The sequence below is a fragment of the Megascapheus bottae genome, chromosome 4, assembly GCF_031878675.1.
Source record: "Megascapheus bottae isolate mThoBot1 chromosome 4, mThoBot2.hap1, whole genome shotgun sequence".
Classification (NCBI taxonomy): Eukaryota; Metazoa; Chordata; class Mammalia; order Rodentia; family Geomyidae; genus Megascapheus; species Megascapheus bottae.
The window spans coordinates 69,238,402-69,256,447 of record NC_143512.1 but is presented as its reverse complement, the minus strand read 5'-3'; the positions used below and the strand labels follow the sequence as shown (position 1 = coordinate 69,256,447).

The 18,046-nt window shown below is 35.9% G+C and overlaps 1 long non-coding RNA gene across 1 annotated transcript in view; it reads left to right on the top strand.

Annotated features, from left to right (window-relative positions):
• The window catches only part of LOC150064625 (uncharacterized), a 33,690-nt gene extending 16,856 nt beyond the window's left edge, over window positions 1–16,834 (top strand). Inside the window, exon 3 of the long non-coding RNA XR_016535173.1 lies at window positions 16,674–16,834. This is a non-coding gene — a long non-coding RNA (uncharacterized LOC150064625). The remainder of the gene's footprint in view (window positions 1–16,673) is intronic.
• The last annotated feature ends 1,212 nt before the right edge of the window (window positions 16,835–18,046 follow it).

The following is an 18,046-nucleotide window of genomic DNA, read 5'->3' as shown; positions in this document are numbered from 1 at the left end:
GCTTGAGAGAAAAGAATCAACTTCCCAGTGTTGAAGAAATTATGGCAGTGGAGTGAAATGCAAGGTTCTACCACCATCCCTACAGAAAGGCTCAAACTTAAGCTATTTTACCTCTTAAAGAAGGCAGCAGAAAGTTTAAAGCATTGAGTTATATGATGTGAATACCAGGAATAGCCTGATCCTACAAGGTAATGGACAGCTAATACCATAATCTAGCCTACAGTCGGATATCATATATTTTGTGTTTTGTATCTACTTAAATATATTTCAAATAATCTTGTTATATGTCTTGGGACATTATTCTTCACATACTCAATGAGTAATAGACGTATTCCATATTTCATATAAAGGACTTCTTAATTTTTTTCTGTGGGTCATGGGGCTTGAACTCTGGGACTGGACACTGTCCCTGAACTATTCAGCTAAAGGCTGCCACCCTACCACTTGAGCCACAGCACCACTTCCCATTTTCTTGTGATTAATAGGAGATAAGAGTCTCACCTTCTGTAGTGTCTAGGCTGCCTTTGAGCCAGTATCCTCAGATCTCAACCTCCTGGGTAGGTAGGATTACAGGCGTGAGCCACTGTGCGGAACTTAGTTGTTAATTTTGTTAAAACATTTCCTAGTTGCCATAATGTAATAAAGAAATGAAACAAAAACGCAAATGCAGGCAAATATTTCCAAGGAAATGGAGACACTGAAATACATTGCTCTGGGAATACTATTTGATGCTATTTAAGTATGTTAACAAATATGGATAAATTAGTTGGTTTTTAATTTTTCTCATAAGTAGGTCATTGATGATGAAAACAATGCCTAATACAGTGCTTTTCGATGGATGATTGATGAGAAATTTACAGAAAATCTTTACAATGAAAACACGATTCTTATGTATACAAGTACAATTTATATATTTACTCAATAAAGCAATGTTTTTTTAAAAAATAAATATTTAACATAATCAATCCAGAAGGATCCTGATTGTCATAAGAAAAAAGAAAAACACACTTAACTACAAAAAAAAATTAGTGGAGGGATAATGGATACAGAATGATGTAAAGGTGTTCAAAACATGTATTTGCCTGCCAATAAAGCTATTTATTTCAGGCAAAATTTCATTGAACACATGAACAAAAATTTGAAAGGTTATTTGCCATTCTGAAGAGCATTGATTACATGAAGTTTGTTTTGAGAATAATCAGTCAATCTTAATCAAAAACAGAAAATATACCCTGACTTCAAATCATTTTAGAATCTGTTATGTATAAGAACTAAAAATAAATGAAAAGAAGACCAGCTATTTAGAAATCAAAACATTTTATTTATATCCCATTGGTAACAGAAACAAATATAAGAAAATAGTATCAGAAAAATCCTTAGAAATGGGCAGGCTTGGTGGTTCTTGTCTATAATTCTAGCTACTCAGGAGGCTGAGATCTGAAGATCAAGGTTCAATACCAGCCCAGGCACAAGAGGACATGAGACTTTTATCTCCAATTAACCACCTAGAAAATGGGAAGTGGGGCTTGGCTGAAGGGGTAGGGCAGTAGCCTTGAGCTGAAGAACTCAGGACAGCACCCAGGCCGAGTTCAGGCCCCATGACCCACAAGAAAAGAAAAGAATCCTTAGAAATGATATGTGCATGTAGGTATGTGCATATATACACATCCATGTGCATACATATGCATGTATATACATTTATATACATGTATGTATGTATGTATATTTCCCCCTGCTAAAGGTGTATCTATCTCCTATCTATCTATCTATCTATCTATCTATCTATCTATCTATCTATCTATCTATTTTTGCAATCAACTTAAATATTGTTTGGACATTCATTCTTGATTCTTTGATGGAAAAATTACCAAAAGTAATTGTATGAAAATAAATATTGGGGGGCTGGGATTTTGACCAATTGGTAGGGTGCTTGCCTAGCATGCACAATGACCTGAGTTGGATTCCTCAGTATCACATACTTAGAAAAAAAACAGAAGTGGTGCTGTGGCTCAAGTGGTAGAATGCTAGCCTTGAGTAAAAAACTCAAGGACAGTGCTCAGGCCCTGAATTCAAGGCCCAGAATCGGCAAAAAAAATATTGGGGATGGGAGAGTGACCTGTAGAGTGCTTCCCAAGCATGCATGAAGGCCTGGGTTCGAATCCTTGGTACCACATAGAAAAAGCTGGAGGTGGTGCTGTAGCTAACCATGAGAAAGCCCAAGAACAGTGTCCAGGCCCTGAGTTCAAGCCCTGGGATTGGCAATATATATTAAAATGTACAACAGAATTCAGATAATATTCATCAACCAAATTTGCAATTCAATTAATGTTTATCTTAAAACTTAGACTTTTTTCCTGCCCCAAATTTTCAAGTATCATGATATTTGCCACCATGTTAGCATAATCTTATATGAAAGAATTACATTATATATATATATATATGGATATTTTCATGAGATGTCTCCATCAATTTGATGATTTGTTTCATTTTATATTGGATAAGGGAATTAATGACATTTAAGTGCTTATAGCTATGACTTCGGAGGGAAAATTGTATCAGCTTTGGAAAACTTGAACACATATATAGATCTGTATGCACATATAGAAACTATTGCATATACATGTAATTTATCCTTTTCTCTGGTGACAGCATTGCAAAAAGTGCAAAGGGGACACTCTACTAAGTAATTCCTGCCACCAGTCACCTGATAGAACCTTATTGCCAGGGCCCACTGAGAAAGATAAATTGATCTTGTGAAATAAATGGAAAATGAAAGTCAAATTGTTGAAAATGTGCTATACTTTCTCCTTGGCTAAACACTTTTTAAAGGTATTGATCACTAATGGCATTTGACAATAAGCAAAACTGGGGCAGAGTAGTAGGAAACCATAAACTTGAAAAGGCACTGAAATGCTTTTCTCTCCTCTTTCCCTCCCTTCCTTCCTTTCTTCCATCCTTCCTTTCTTCCTTCATTCCTTTTTCCTCTATCTCTTTCTTTCTTTACTCCTTTCTTTCTTTCTTTCTTTCTTCCTTCCTTTCTTTCTTTCTTTCTTTCTTTCTTTCTTTCTTTCTTTCTTTCTTTCTTTCTTTTTCTGTGTCATTGATTCAAATCAGTATTTTGCACTCTTCTCTTTTTCAGTCAAGGCTCTGGCTCTACTACTTGAGCCACACTTCACTCTGGCTCTTTGCTGACTAATTGGAGATACAAGTTTTATAAATTTGTTTAGCACTGAATGTAGAGCATTAGATCTCAGCATAATTAATAAGTAAGGTTGCAGAAATAAGCTACAGGCTCGCAGGTACCAATATGTTATTGCATTGAGAAAGGATGAGGTTTAGGTAAGAAAATAGTTCAGTATATAAATTAAATATTTGTCTTTATGCTCTTTTTGTTGTTGTTGTTTGTCATGGGCTTGAACTTTGGACCTGAGTGCAGTCCCTCAGCAGTTCAGCTCAAGGCTACCACCCTACACTTTGAGCCACAAAAACACTTCTGGTTTTCTGGTGATTAATTGGAGATAAGAGTCTCATGGTTTTTACTGCCCAAGCTGGCTTTGAACCTCAATCTTCAGATCTCAATCTCCTGAGTTTTAAGCTCTTTTTAAAAATGCATTCAAAGTGAAATTTTCAAAATGAAAATGTACATCAAAGTTACTGTGCTAAACATAGAAAAATATTAATATATGGGAATTTTAGATTTTTTGATCTCATATGCTATTTTTATAACTACTAATGTACTTGAGTATTATTGTACAGGATTTGATAACATATAATGAATATATATACAAATTAAAGTACGTAGAGTAGATATACACAGGAAAAAAGAATGGTATATGCTCAACAATATGATGGGAATCACACTGTGTAAATTTTTTCCAATTTCCAAGTCGTAATCCCATGATTTTGTAGAAATATTGCTATGCATATGTTGAATGATAAAAGTATTGATGCTATAAAAAAACATTTGAATTATAAAATCTTAAATTGTATTATAATTGCTAATGTGTCTCAGGTGCTAGTTTATCATTTTTTACTATATAAATTAAACAAAACTTTATGACACATGGCTTGTGTTCTGAGTAAGTGGCATAAATTAAACATATTCATTTATGATATTTAAAATAAAAAATATTTAACAGTATTTTGAATATTACCAATCATATTTAAATTACATATAGTGAATATAAAACCTGCTATGTAATAATGCTTAAAATGCAATGAACGAAAGGGAGTGCAACTAGAAAATTATATAACTCATTGATATATGATGAATGTAGAAATTGGTAACCTCTAAAAACAGATTAAATTTAATACAGATTAGAGGGATGACAAACTATGTCAAGCTCTCATATTATGTTGGTGTTTAAGATTTAACTCGATACTTTTCCACTTGAGTCATGATCTAATCCTTCAGATTTTCATTTGTTTTTTATATAGTTTGACTATTTTGTTTGGACTGGTTTCAAACTGTGATTTTCTTCTCTGCCTAACAACTGACTGTGATTACAGAAAGGAATCATTACACTCAGTCCCCTATATCAAGTCTTCTGAGTACAAGTGAGGATGAATAAAGATAATCATCAGTCTAAGCTCAGCCTCGTGATTTCCCTGCAAAATGTCTATGTTCACTATGAAAGCCATTTTTATTAGAGCAAATACAGACTCAGACTGAAGATAAGCTGAGCTTGACATGGCATGTGGTTCTTTTCATTTCAAAGACAAAATAATGGCAGGAAAAATTTTCATACACACACACACACACACACACACACACTTTCATAGAATTTCCATCAGACTATGTTAAATCCTTTTCCCTCTTCTGTAGTGTAGTCCAGAGGTCTGAACTATGAAGATACAGAAGAAAGTAGAACAAAAATCCATTGCACTGATAGTAGGAAGTGGATGTGTTGGAATGAATAGTATTTTCATGTAGAAGACAGACACTACAGGATGGAGTGCACTGTTGGCAGAGTGGCTACCCTTTGTCTTTTTTAGGGACAGGTAAGTTCCTAAGGGAGAAACTTTCTGTAGATACAGGTGAAACTTCAACAGAACTGCTTTGCACTATGATTTTGCAGTACCATGTTGCATCAGCAATTTAACTCTTTAAAGACTGAGTGATTGGCGTTACTAGTGGGCTGTTAGCCTGTTGTGAAACACTTTCCTTTTCACTGTCAATTAAATGTGGGCATCACATATATAATGTTTCAAAGTTCAGTTAAGAGCAACTGTAACAGTCTTTCCTCCCTCCAGCCTTGAACCAAAAAGTAGATTCACAGCGAAATGGTGTCCTTTTGTATCAGAACATTCTTATGGTCATGATAAGTTGTATGTCCTCTGGGGTTTCCAAAGGAACATTATCATCTTTATCATCTTGCTTTTCTTCCAAATGGACATATTCTATCTGCTCTAGCATGTCCAGTTCTCTGAACTCTTTAATCTCTTTATCCATCATCTGACAGAACCGTTCAGGCATTTCACTTTGCCCAGCTTGCCTATTGAGTAGATCCTGGGCTGAAAGCCATTTTATTGGTTTGTGAAATCTCTTGATGTGTTAAATCTTTTATCTCCAAACAATATTTTCAGGCAAATAAACTCTTTTCACTCCAATTTTGTCTTAAATATCTCTGATAGAAAATTATATAATGTAGCATATATCACAGTCCCTGACCTGTTATTGAGATTTGTCACTAGTTTCATAACTTTTAAAATTATAGTTCTTTTTCTGCCTGGCTCAGTGCTTCCTTATATGGGTAACATGACCAGGAAGAGAGTGAGACACATATTATATGGTATGTAAGACCATTGAGACAATGTCTTAGGGAGGAATAGCAACCTAAGCAAGCTTACAAGTTTTAGAAATGTTAAAGCAATCAAAACCTTCAGGATCCATATTACACTAATGTCAAATATGAATCAAGGATCTTAGTTTTGTTTTTTCCAGATGTGAAGATCAGGAGTCTTTTTGCAGAGTTCTATATTCAGCGAACCACACAGAGAAACCAAAGAATAATACTTTATGCTTCACTTTCTTGGCAACCCCAATGGAAGATAAGATGGCCTCTATGCCACTGCACCCAGAAGTTCCTTTGACTTTTAAGCCTAATTTAAATTGTGCATTGTCTTCCTTATCACTCTATTTTTTATAAAGAAACAATGTACTAGTGTGTGTGTGTGTGTGAGAGAGAGAGAGAGAGAGAGAGAGAGAAGAGAGAGAGAGAGAGAGAGAGAGAGAGAGAGAGAGAGAGAGAGAGAGAGAGAGAGAGAGAGAGAAGGGTAGGATCACACACAACAGCAAGAAATATTGTAATATTCTCTCATTTAGCTCCATATATATCTATATAGTGACATATTTTCACTTCCAAATCTGATCACTTCATGTCATTCTCCATATATTTCAAGGTAAGTCCTTTCTGCATACATAATCACCATCACAGCTCATCATCTTCCTTAAGTATTAAGTTAATTTCTATTTTCCTTTCTGCAGCATGTTTGGTAACATGTGATCTTGAAATTTTCCATAAAGATATAGAAAGAGCATCAGCTTCAAAAGTTCTCTTCCAATCAGTATTTCTCACCTGCTCAGAAGTCTGAATATGAATTCCATTCATCATGACATACCATGAAGGATATATTAACATAAGGTCTAAAGACATAGATAATACAAAAGAAAATACAACTTTTTCTGGCATTCACCTACAGATTTTACTCTATGCAATTAATGCACTCAAGATTTAATCAATATAATATACACATTTTGTTTCTATTACTGGCTTTCATGTGTATGTGTGTGTGTGTGTGTTCTTAAGGCTGTCAATCAACCATTTAAAACTTGGATCCCTCTTGAGCTTTGTAGTAGTTAACTGTGAACAAAGATCTCTTTTGTTTGTCTTCATGGGCCATTTTAGAATGAGAATCCTCAGATCTGAGCCTCCTGAGTAATTTAACATTACAGGCATGAGCCACCAGTGCCCAGTGCATGCAAAAATTTTTTCTCCCAGAAAATTCATATGTGGGTATTCACCTCAAAATAATGACATTAGGAAGATGTCCTTTCAGAAAAAAATTAGGAGGGTTGATTATTATAAATGATATTAATAATCTTGTAACTGAAGGATCCCTTATTCTCTAACACATGAGGACACAGGTAGTATTCAAACTTCACCAGCAGTATTCAACCTTCACCAGCTGCTAAGGTTACCAAGGAAATATCATTGCTAACATTTGACTTTAAACTTCACAGCCTTCGTGGCTAACAAGAAGAATTTGTTACTATGATTCACCTAATCTATGTTGTTTTGGTCAAAGTAGTCTGAGCTATGTAAAACAGACAGGAAAAGTAAACTTCCATGATGCTGAAAAATTTATTCCACTCATTTTGTCAAAATCAGGATCCAACATAACACAAAATAATAATAGCTTGATTGATAATTCCCTTTTCTCATTATTTTTGTATTATTTCTTTGTCCTTTTTCTATGAAGTCTATCTTTTCTTTTGAGATATCATAAATTTTGAAATATGAACACATTTTGGATTTTTTTCCATTTATTTCTTCTCATCCACCTTCTCCGTGTCTGTCTTAGTCTTTCTTCTTCATTTTGTACATTTTAATGTCTCCTGTCTAAAACTCTGGTGTCACAAAATTATTTGTTGATAAGGCTAGATTTTCTCCAGTATGTTTTTGTCACATTTGTGGAAAATCTGATAACTGGATCTTTTTTAAAATTATTTTTTGGATGAGGGGGTCATGGGGCTTGAATTTGGCCTGGGCATGGTCCCTAAGCTCTTCAACTCAAGGCTAAGCCCCTCTCTGAGCTAAGCCCCACTTCTTGTTTTCTAGAGGCTAATTGTAGATAAAATTCTCAGGTCCTTTTGTGCCCCAGCTGGCTTTGAACCTCGACCCTCAGTTCTCAGCCTCCTGAGAAGCTAGGCTTGAGCAACTGGCTCTTATAACTACATCTATTATTATTTACTTTGTTCAGTTTCCTGTTTCTGTCAGTAACTTTCATCTTCTGTTCATTTTAGGCAACTTCTTTTTGGTTATTTTGTATTGCAAGTTGTTTATCTCTTTTATAGATTTGTCATTGCTTTTGAAGTTTTAGATGTTTAATCCATTTTTTTAATACAAGGAAAATTCTTCTTCAAAGTATATAAGTGTAGATCCTTAGTGAAGCCCTTTTTCAGCTACTGCTAGGATCTAGATTTTTCTCTTCATTAATTAAAAATAAAGTTAAAAGAATCAAACAGAAAATGACATATGGTATAAACACTGTACGGGTGTCTTTCCAAAACAAACAGGTCTTCAGAAAGACCACTCAATACAAGATACATCCTTAGGGACTCGAGACTAGCCTCAATACATTGAGGTGACAGGCCTGTCCCCATCATTTGAGGATCCAGGCTAGGTGTCATCTTGCTGAATGCTTTTTCATAAAGTTTCTCTGGGTAGTGCAGGTAAGAGTCATGTTCATATCCTGCCTGCACTCCACAGTAGGTTCAGGATGTTTCCCTGGGGAAACAGTAGCTCAACTCTAATCCATTATTGGTTCCAAGAATTTAATTTATATTATATATGATGAATGAAAATCTCTCTGGATCATTTCTCTGCAGGTGGGCCTGGATTCAGCACAGCACACGCACCCTTCACCTCCCCGTTATGTGTTCCAAATGATGACAAGTACACTGAACTATCTCCTTACTTGAGGCAGAGATGGCTTAAATGTGTAGCTTAGAATAGAAAGAAAATTGATACTTTATTTATTTATTTTTTTGGATTTTTTTTCATATATTTTTTATTGTAATTAATAGAAGGGTTACATGATATTTACCACATAGACGGTGCATTAATTCCCATACATTGATACCCTTTCACATGTCTTGGTCCCCATTTCCCTCCCCGCTACCCCCAACCCTCATCTTGTTTTCCCCCCTTCCCTATCCAATTTCAAATAACCAAATACAAATATGTCTGATATATCAGGTAACAAAGTGAGATACTGTAACAATCTGAGATAACCAAGGGACAGTAAAAGAGCTGAGAGATAACATAGTACCTTAAGTACAACAATCATTCATTATATGGCTTATGTTTCTATATTCTAGAGATCCTTTCATTTAGCGTCCTACTATATGGCCTTTTGTATCAAGGTTTTGCTTTATTGCAAATCTCTGCTAGGAGAGCCCAAGGTTTCTACTGATTATGACAAATGAGGGAAATCATTGAGCCTAAGTTCCTTTGAGTCTGGCTTATTTCACTTAATATGATCTTTTCTAAGTCGTTCCATTTACTAACAAATGGGGCAATATCATTCTTTCTGACAGCAGCATAGAATTCCATTGTGTACAAAGACCACATTTTGTTGATCCATTCATCAACTGAGGGACATCTAGGTTGGTTCCATATCTTTTTCATGGTAAATAGTGCTGCAATGAACATTGTTGTGCTGGTGGATTTAGTATGTTCTTGTTTATGGATGATTGGGTAAATGTGAAGTAGTAGAATTGCTGGGTCATAGGGGAGCTCTATGTTTACTCTTTTGAAAAACTGCCATACTGCTTTCCATAGTGGTTGAACGAGTTTGCACTCCCACCAACAGTGTAGTAGTGATCCCTCCTGGCCACATCCTCGCAAGCATCTATTGTTATTAGATTTCTTGATCCTGCCCATTCTAACTGGAGTGAGGTGGAATCTTAGAGTTATTTTGATTTGCATTTCTTTTATGACCAGAGATGTTGAGTATTTCTTCCTGTGTCTATGGGCCATTTTTTTTCTTCTTCGGAGAAGACACTCTTTAAGTCTTTGGCACATCTTTTAATGGGATGGTTGTTACTTTGGAGATTAGTTCTGGATTGATTCAATTTTTTGAGCTGTTGATATATTTTAGATATGAGGCCTTTGTTTATTGTATGGTTGGTGAAGTTCTTCTCCCACTCTGTAGGCTTCCTAATTAGTTTACTAGATATGTCCTTTGCCATACAAAAGCTCTGCAGTTTAATACAGTCCCACTTATCCAGCCTTTCTCTGATTTGTTGTGATTCTTGGTCCTTATTAAGAAAGTTTCGACCTGTGCCAAGGAGGTCTAGTGTATCTCCTATTCCTTCTTGTAAAGTTTTCAGAGTGTCAGCTTTTACCTCCAGGTCTTTGATCCATTTGGAGTTAATTCTAGTGCAGGGTGACAAAGAAGGATCCAACTTTAGTTTTCTGCAGGTGCTTATCCAGTTCTGCTAGCACAGCTTGTTGAAGAGGCTATCTTTCTTCCATTCTATTTTTTGGCTCCCTTGTCAAAATTAGGTGGCCATAGGTCTGTGGTTTAATATCTGGATCCTCAGTTCTATTCCACTGGTCTTCAGGCCTGTTCTTTTGCCAGTACCAAGCTGTTTTGATAATTACAGCTCTGTAATAGAGTCTAAAGATTGGTATTGAAATTTCTCCAGAACTGTTCTTTCTGCTAAGGAGTGTTTTTGCTATACGGGGTCTTTTATTATTCCATATAAAATTTTGAATTGCCTCTTCTATTTCTTTAAAGAATGCCATTGGGATATTGATGGTTATTGCATTGAATTTGTAGACAGCCCTTGGCAAGATTGTCATTTTCACGATGTTGATTCTTCCAATCCTGGATCATGGCAGGTTTTTCCATTTCCTCAGTTCTGTTTAATTTCCTTTTTCAGGGTTTTAAAGTTTTCATATAAAAGGTCCTTTACATTCTTAGTTAAGGTAATTCTTAGGTACTTTATTTTCTTTAAGGCTATTGCAAAAGGAGTTGCTTTCCTGATTGTTGCCTCATTCCTCTCACTGTTGATGTAGAGGAAGGCAGTTGATTTTTGAGGGTTAATTTTATAGCCTGCTACCCTTCCAAAGTTTTCAATCAGCTGAAGGAGCTTGGGAGTGGAGTGTATAGGATCCTTTAAATACAGGATCATGTCATCTGCAAAGAGGGAAAGTTTTACTTCCCCTTTATGCTTGCTTCTTGCACTGGCACGGAATTCTAATACTATGTTCAAGAGGAGTGGAGAGAGTGGGCATTCTTGTCTCGTTCCTGATTTTAGAGGGAAAGGCTTTAGCTTTTCGCCGTTAAGTATAATACTAGCTATGGGTTTGTCATTCACAGCCTTTATTATATTGAGGAATGTTCCATGGATTCCTAGTTTCTCCAGAGCTTTTAACATAAAGGGGTGTTGGGTCTTGTCAAATGCCTTTTCTGAATCTATTGAGACCATCATGTGATTTTTGTCCCTGCTCCTGTTGATGTGTTGAATTATATTAATTGATTTGCTTATGTTGAACCAACTTTGTCTCCCTGAGATGAAACCTTTTTGATCATAGTGTATCATTTTTTTGATAGTTGTTGCAGACAGTTGGCCAGTATTTTGTTGAGATTTTTGCATCAACGATCATCAAAGAAATAGGTCTATAGTTATCTTTCTTTGATGAACCTCTGTCGGTTTGGGGATGAGGGTTATACTGGCTTCATAGAATGAGTTTGGTAAAGAACCTTCATTTTCAATTTCATTGAAGAGCTTGAGGACTATTGGTGTGAGCTCTGCTTTGAAGACCTTATAGAATTCAAATGTGAATCCATCTGGCCCTGGGCTTTTCTTACATGGAAGGTCTCTTATTGCCATTTCCATTTCAGTGCTTGAAATTGGCCTGTTTAGTTGGGTTAGGTCTTCCTGGTTCAGTGTGTGTATGTTAATATTGGCTAGGAATTTGTCCATTTCTTCTAGATTCTCAGATTTGTTGGTGTCAAGCTTTGAGAAGTATTCCCTCATGATACTCTGGCTCTTGGTAATTTCTGTAATGACATTACCATTTTTGTATGTGATTTTTTTTATTTCAGTATGCTCCCTTCTTTTTTTGGTAAGATTTGCTAAGGGTTTGTCAATTTTGTTAATTCTTTCAAAGAACCAACTCCTTGTTTTGTTGATTCTTTCTTTAGTATTTTTGGATTCCAATTCATTCAATTCTGCTTTGATTTTAATAATTTGCTTCCTTCTAGTGGGATTAGGGTTGGATTGTTGCTCTTTTTCCAGGAGCTTAAGGTGACACATTAAATTGTTGGTTTGTGATTTTTCCAATTTGTTATTGTAGGCACTCAGAGCTATAAATTTTCCTCTGAGTACTGCCTTTGCCATGTCCCAAAGGAGCTGGTATATTGTGTGCTCCTTTTTGTTAAATTTCATTAACTGTTGGATTTCTGTTCTGATCTCTTCGATGATCCATTGGTGATTCAACAATGTGTTGTTCAATCTCCATGAGTTACAGGGTTTTCGTTAGTGGAGTTGTGTATTCAGTTCCAATTTGATGCCCTTTTGGTCTAGGAATAATTTCAGTGTTTCTGAATCTGTCCAGGTTTGTTTTGTGGCCTAAGATGTGGTCTATTTTGGAAAATGTTCCATGTGCAGCTGAGAAAAACGTATATCGTTCCTGGGTGAAATAATCTGCAGATGTCTGTTAGATTTAGTTGGTCTATATAATTGTTCAATTCTAAGGCTTCTCTGTTGAGTTTTTGCCTTGTTGATCTGTCCAAAGTCACCAACAATCACTGTGTTTCGATCTACGTATGGTTTCAGTGAAAGTAAAGTTTGCTTGATGAAGTTCGTAGCTCCGGGATTCGGTGTGTAGATATTTAGGATGGTTATGTCCTCCTGGAGGAAAGATCCCTTTAGTAGTATGTAGTAACCTTCTTTTTCTTTTCTTACTAATTTAAGTTTGAAATCTATTTTATGTGATATGAGGATGGCAACTCCAGTCTGAGGGCCGTTAGCTTGATAGAGTTTATTCCAACCTCTAAATTTCAAAAGGTGTTTGTTTTTTGGTGTAAGCTATGACTCTTGAAGACAGCAGAATGATGGAACTTGTTTTGTGATCCACCTAGATAATCTGTGGCGTTTAGTTGGAGAGTTAAGTCCATTGATATTGAGAGTCAGGATTGAGAAATATTTATTAGTTCCTGCCATTTTTACAAGCTTTCATTAGGGCCTGTGTCTTGATAGTTTTTGTGGTATTAAATGTTATGAGGTTTAGGTGCCATGTCTTTCTCTATATTACATTTGTGTTGGTTTTCCATGTGTAGAACATCTTTGAGAATTTTCTGTAGTGTTGGTTTTTTGCTATATAATGTTGAAGCTTTTCCTTAGAATGGAATGTTTTTATTGTTCCTTCAGTTATGAATGAGAGCTTAGCTGGGTACAGTATTCTTGGCTGGTAGTTATTTGACTTCAGGGCATGGTACATATCGTTCCAATCTCTTCTTGCTTGCATGGTCTCTGCTGAGAAATCTGGGGTTATTCTGATTGGTTTGCCTTTATAGGTGATTGTTCTCGTCTCCCTGACTGCTTTTACGATCCTATCTTTGGCCTCTATTGATCCAGTTCATATTATAATGTGGCGGTGGGATGTCCTTTTCTGGTTAGGTCTGTTTGGGGTTCTAAAAGCTTCTCGTATCTGGATGAGCCTGCCCTTCTGGATATTTGGGAAGTTCTCTGAGATGATTCCCTGAAGTATATTTCCAATACCGTTGACCTGTTTCTCTAGATCCTCCTCAATACCAAGTAGCCTTAAATTAGGCTTCCTAATTGTATCTTGGACCTCCTGTAGCATTTTCTCATATTTCCTAGATTTGAATTGACTCATTTTCTGTTCTTTTTCTATAACAACTAAATTATCTTCAACCCCGGAAATTCTCTCTTTTGCATTGTGTAACCTGCTATCAAAGTTATCTACTTTATTCTTTATCTCCCTTGCTTCTAATTGCTCATTTTTGATGCCTTGCTTCTCTTGGTTTAGATCATGTATGGATTTATTTAGCTCCTTGATTTCCATTTGAGTGGTTAGCTCAGCAGCTTTATTCTCTTTGGACATTTGTTGGAGTTCAGTCACCTTTTTGTTTGTGAATTCTATGAATTCATCCATTTTTCTTTGAAAAACATTTATTATGGCCACCTTTATGGCTTCCCCTTTTTCACATATCACCTTGCTTATGGTTTCCTCTTGCTTAGCTGCGGCTTCCTCCCTTATCTCTTTCTTTATGTTTTCACATTTTTCATTAATGATGTTTATCAATTGCATTTGTATAGCACTTGGAAGGCTCTCATGTAGATTTGCCACTGAGTGCTCCATTGTCTGTTTATGTTGGGTGGGAAATGCTATTCCTTGATTTGACATTTTTCTTGAGTTTCTTGTTCTGCCCATTTGAGGATGGGAGCAAGATTAATACTAAATAAGATTATAATTTTTTCAGATATAACCAGACCTTCTTAGTTGTCTGACAATAAATATTAGCTCTTTTAGATTGATTATAACACTCTCCCTTTCTTTTTGTACACTTACATGCAAATCTAATACAATTAAAGATGACCAATTTATGACCAAAACAATAAGCCCCTCAATCCTATCTGTATGGTATTTAAATCCCTCTGGACCTAGAGTATAATTGAACACCTAGAAACACAGCATTGCTCAACAACCATCAAATGTAGATCCATGCATTATAAGAACTGATGGATGAACAGAGGTAGAGATAGAAAAATAATATGAAAAACAACAAGGGAGGTAGGAAAATAATAATACAGGAGTGTAAGAATATTATAGTAATGAAGAAAGGGTATCGCGTAAGGATAACTGACCTAAGGTGATAGACAGGTAGAGAAATTGTGTAGAAAGTTTAGATGAACTTAGATAAAACTTATCAAAATAAGAAGAGTAATAAGAAGAATATATAGAGAAAAGAGAGAGGTTGATATAGGAGATTTCAATGATGCCAATTTAAAAAAGAAACAAAATAGCAACAAAAGAAAAGAAAACAGAACACACACACACATACACACACAAAACGAAAACAAAAACAAAAAAAAAAAGAGAAAAAAGGTGCAGGGAGATTCCTCACTGTTCTGAGTTCTTACCCAAGAGATACTAGGGTTGAGAACCCGGAGTTTAAAAAGCAGGTGACTGTATCAATATGGATATTGTTTTTATTCAAACTGTACCCAGAGCTGTCACTGTGTTTCTAGGAACGACCACAGTGACAGCAGGATTGCTGGAAAAGAGAGGAGAAAAAAAGGAAAAAAAAAAGGAATGAATCATAACATTAGAAAAAAAGGTGTAGGTTAAATGGCAAAGAGAAAAATAAGAACATTTAAAAATGCAAATGAAATGGGGCTTGTTAAAGATAGAAAAAGGGTATTCTTCAGTTTTGTTTTGTTGTTTTTTTTTTTTGGTGGGGGGAGAGGTTAGGAAACTTGTGTCTCCACTAAACACTTCCCAAAGTCTTTTTCTCTTGTGATTTGCCTTTGCAGTTTTTCTGGTGAGTTTGCTTGTTTGGTAAAACAAAGCTGAAAGATCCTCTGTGGGAGGCTTTGTTTACCAGGTCTGTGGGTGGCGCAGGGGGATGGACTTCAGCAGCACTGGGGCCGGATTTCCAAGTAAGGGATCTCTGGGAAATCCTTTGCCAGTAAGAAACATGGCGCTGTCAGCAACACCTCTCAGGCTCCAAATGCTTTGGCCTGAGTCGTTGCCAGCAGTCAAGATGGCGCTGCTCCCAGCTGGTGGGGGAGGGGCTCCCTCCCAATGCCTCTTCCAGAGCAGAAGTGGAAACTTCTCCTTGGAGCTATTCTCCAGTTCCCTGAAGCTGGCAGGTAGGTGCACGGCTGGGTATTGGCTCTGGGCTTGCACAGCTCTGTGTGGCTCTGTCTGCAGCCGGTGGGTCTGTGCTGCTGTGGAGCACTTTCTCTGCTCTGATTCAGAAGAGCCTTTGTCTCCTGGCCACTCTGGGGCAAAGCTCCATGCTCTCTTTTTGCGCTGGTATTCTTCCTTTTTTTCCTCTTTCCCTGAGTTCTCTGTGGTCATAAAGCTTACTTAGGATCAATTTCTGTTAGAGGACTGTCTCCTGTACTGCCAGTACATGAGTCTTGGCAGGAGCTCAGTACCTCTCACCCTGAACCGCCGCCATCTTCCACCGATCTCGAAAATTAACAATTTAAAAAAAGTGATGGTTGAAAGGAAAACTTCAGGCCTCACACCACTCAATAAGATAATGTGTATCTGTAAACAGTGCACTTCCACACAGAAACCAATAAGTATAAGGTAAAGTTGTACAAAGGCAGACACAAATACCCAAATTTTGAAATTTTAAGAAAGTAATTCATATACTACTATAGAGATAAATTTGCCTGTCAGAAATAATGTTAATAGAACATTAATTTAAGGAGTTAAAAAACCTGGACCAAGGTATGAAGAAAGTGCTAATCAAAGTATTATAAAAAATAAAAAAATAATTACCCTTTACAATAAATATGTTAATTTTGCCAGTTTTCAATATTATTGTAATATAACCAGGTAATGTTAAACTACTGTTAACAAAATATGCTTAAGAATACAAAATAAAATTAAGAAAATTTAATTTTAAAAGGTACGTATATACCAGTAGAATTGTACTGCAGATACATATAATTTGGTGTATAATGGATTCACTATTTGTGAAAAATCACATTAAAACCATAAAAAATGTTCAGTGCATTTGGGTTAATATTAGAGAATATTTTATGCTTTCCATAGCTAACAATGAAATATTTATGCTTTCAGTATATTAATGAACCCTTAAGAATTTCAGAATGTTTTAAAAATGCAATTATGGCAATTAATTATTTAAAAATTTTTGAGCTTATATTTTAGGGCAACTTTCAAGACAGAAATATTTTATGTGTACGAATTAAGAAGATATACTGCATAATTCCTGAAAATAGCCATCTACTTCTGCTGGACTCTTAATCATTTGCTTTTCTTTTTTATTTCTATTTGGATCCTTTACCCAAGGAGACGTACTTACCCATCAAAGTAACCACTCATATTATGCACAATTTTGATGATGATATTTTTATTTCTCATGCAATATGTTTATTTCCCATTGATATCATTCTTATGAAAAATGATAGATTAACTACGTATGCCTAAAAATTCAGTGCTTCTAAAAATCAAACAATTCACAAATGTAATATAATTATTACATTCACTGATACACATATTGAATGTCATTATTTTATGTTTTATTTTTGTCATAATGAAATTGTAAGCTTGCTCTATTATGTAGGTTTAGTTTATGATCTTTATGATCTTTAGCTGTAATTTTGTATTTTAACATGATAGTTCAAACACAGAACACCAATGTCTCAACACTTCCTCTTTGCACATTGGTATGACCACTTCAGTCTTTCTTAGTACAAAGAGCCATGTACCATCACCTTTCATTATAACTGAGTCAGTGTTGTCTTTAATAAATCTTGAAGAAAGATTTACTATACAAAACCCATAAAAGAGTATTTAGGGTTCAACTTCCACAATGGTAAAAACTTTTTCTTTTCTTAAGGATGTATGTGAATATTAATAGAGTCAAATGAATACTTTGAAATGGCAATTAGCCAATGGCTTATGAAAATCTAAGTAGTCTATATCCCAGAAGGAAAGATGAATATTAGTGTAAATACAGACAATGTGAGGCTCCTCCTCATGCCTCTTTAATCTACTATTTTTAATGGAAGCTTTGAAAATGGATTGGGACACAAAATACAACAACCTAGAAGTTATGGAGTGGGAAACAGAGGTTTAAAAATTCTCCATCCTCACTGGTGAGACATTACAAGTCCCATTCTTGTCATTATTTGTTATGAGTGTCTTATGAGTTCCCTGTGTGACAATTTTACCTGAAGAGAATTTGTCCAATGCAATCATCAGCATTATGTGTCACTGTAGTCATTAAGATGGCTTTACCAGTTGAAGTTAATAAGAAAAGACAGAGAGAGGGGGGGAGGGAGAGAGAGGAGGGAGAGGAAGGAGAGAGAGGGAGAGAGGGGGATAGGAGAAGGAGGAAGGGAGGGAAAGAGGGTGGGAAAGAAGGAAGGAAGGAAGGAAGAAAGGAAGGAAGGAAGGAAGGAAGGAAGGAAGGAAGGAAGGAAGGAAGGAAGAAAGGAAGGAAGGCAGGCTGAACATGGCTCCATAAGAGATTTGAAAAGTTTTACTCTATTTCTGGGGACCTAAGAAGAATGGCTGTT